This window comes from Phocoena phocoena, chromosome 4, assembly GCF_963924675.1.
Source record: "Phocoena phocoena chromosome 4, mPhoPho1.1, whole genome shotgun sequence".
Classification (NCBI taxonomy): domain Eukaryota; kingdom Metazoa; phylum Chordata; class Mammalia; order Artiodactyla; family Phocoenidae; genus Phocoena; species Phocoena phocoena.
The window spans coordinates 61906806-61909460 of record NC_089222.1 but is presented as its reverse complement, the minus strand read 5'-3'; positions in this window follow the sequence as shown (position 1 = coordinate 61909460).

Below are 2655 nucleotides of genomic sequence, written 5' to 3'. Positions count from 1 at the left end.
TCATCCACGTTGTTGCAAATGGCAGGATTTCTTTCTCATGGTTGAATTATATTCCACTGTGGTGTGTTTGTGTGTGTATAATCTTCATTCATTCATTCAGTCAACAGATACTTATGTTGTTTCTATATCTTGGCTCCTGTGAATAATGCTGCAATAAAGGTGGTAATGCATATATCTCTTCAAGATACTGATTTTGTTTCCTTCAGATATATGTCCAGAAGTGGGATTGCTGAATCATATAGTAGTTCTATTTTTAATTTTCTGAGGACTCTGAATAATGATGTTTTCCATAATGACTGTCCAATTTACATTCCCACCAACAGTGTTCCCTTTTCTCCACATCCTCACCAACACTTGTTATCTTTGTCTTTTTGATAATAGCCATCCTAACAGGTGATATCTCATTGTGGTTTTGATTTGCATTTCCCTGATGACTAGTGGTATTGAGCACCTTTTCATGTAGGTGTTAGCTGTTTGTATGTCTTCTTTGGGAAAATGTCTATTTGGGTCCTTTGCCCATTTTTAATTGGATTATTTGTTTTTTGCTATTGAGTTGTATAAAGTCTCTCTATGTTTTAGATATTAACCCCTTGTCAGACATATGGTTTGTAAATATTTACTCCTATTCAGCAGATTCCCTTTTCATTTGTTGATCGTTTCCTTTGCTGATGAAGCTTTTTAGCTTGATGTTGTCCCAACTTCATCTTTGCTTTTTTTGCCTTTGCTTTTGGTGTCATATCTAAAAAATAAAAAACCAATGTCAAGAAGCATTTTCCCTATGTTTTCTCCTAGTGGTGTAAGGCAGGGTCCAGTTTCATTCTTTTGTATGTGGATGTCCAGTTTTCCTAACAGTACTTATTGAAGGGACTATTCTTTCCCCATTGGGTGCACTTGGCACCCTTGTCAAAGCTTAGTTGATCATATATGCGTGGGTTTACTTCTGGGCTCTCTATTCTGTTCCCTTGGTCTCTTCATATTCTTTGAAGCTTTTCTCTTGCATTATAGATCTTTTTTCTTATTGATTTGTAGGAGTTATTTATATATTAAGGAAAGTAGACCTTCATCTGTGATAAGAGTTATAAAATTATTCCTAGTTTACTTTTTTTCTATATATATGTTTAGTTGTGCAGATTTTCAAAAAACATCATGTAGTTGAATTTATCACTTCTTTTTCTGTTATAGTTTCTGAGTATTGTGTTACACTTAGAAAAACCTTTCCTTCTTTAAGATATCCTATGATATATTCTAGCTATCTTATGATTTCATCTTTTATCCATTTGGAACTTATTTTGATATTAGGTATGAGGAGTGAGTAGGGATTCAACTTATTTCCCCCCCAGAGGGCTTGCCACTTGTCCCAATACCACTCTTGAATTATTGAGTCTTAAAATCTAGAATGAATGTTGAATTTTATCAAAGACCTATTAAGCATCTATGAACATGATACAATTTTTTCTCTTTTAAACTATTAATAAGATTAATTAGTTATATTAATATTGAATCTTCTTACATTTCTGTAATAAACCTTAATCATGGTGTATTACTCTTTCCATATGCTACCAGATACTTTAGTTAGTAATATACTTGGGATTTTTCCATTAATATTCGTAAGTGAAGAAATTGGACTATAGTTTTGTGTGTGTGTGTGTGCTATCTTTGTTAGATTTTGGTACCAATGTGTTATGCTCACCTCATAAGATTTTGGAGGACTTCCAATTTTTTCTGTGCTCTGGGTCAGAATTAGTAGCATTGGGGTCAACTACTATTTACCATTTTGGTGGAGTTTCCTTGTGAAACAAGGTGAGTCACGTGCTTTGGGGATGGAGGTGAAGGTGGAAATGAAGGCAGTAGGAACGATAGGTCTTTGATAATATTCTCTTGTTCTTCTGTGGTAATGGTTTAATTAGATTTTCTATCTCACGATCTATTTGGGTAAACTGTATTTTCTTATCTTGAACAGCATCCATTTCATCCAGGTTTTCAAAGTTTATTTGCTTAAAGTTGAGCAAAATAGTCTCTTACAAATTTATAATTTTTTCCTATATCTGCACCTTTTCCCCACTTACCTTTTTTTTTCTTTTTAATCATAGCAAGTGTGCATTTCTCCCCTTCACTTCTGATTAGATTAGTTACTATTTTTTTATTGATCTATTTTCTGAACTCCTGGACTTATTAGTGCTTCGATATTAGTTTTCTTATTTCATTTATTTCTTTAACTTTTTTTTTTTTTGCTGTACGCGGGCCTCTCACTGCTGTGGCCCCTCCCGTTGCGGAGCACAGGCTGCGGAAGCGCAGGCTCAGCGGCCACCGCTCACGGGCCCAGCCGCTCCGCGGCACGTGGGATCTTCCCGGACCGGGGCACGAACCCGTGTCCTCCGCATCGACAAGCGGACTCTCAACCACTGCGCCACCAGGGAAGCCCCATTTATTTCTTTTTAAAAAATCTTTACTACTTTATTATGCTTTATTTATGTATTTTTTCTAACCCTTAAATTGGATGATTAATTTACGTTAACTGTAAGTTTCCTATAAGCCCGGCTTTAGTTAAATCAAATAGGCATCTATATGTAGTGTTTTCATACTTTTGTTTTCTAGATATTCTGCAATTCGGTTTTGACTTCCTCTTTTCCTCAACAGTCCGTTAAAACACTTTTA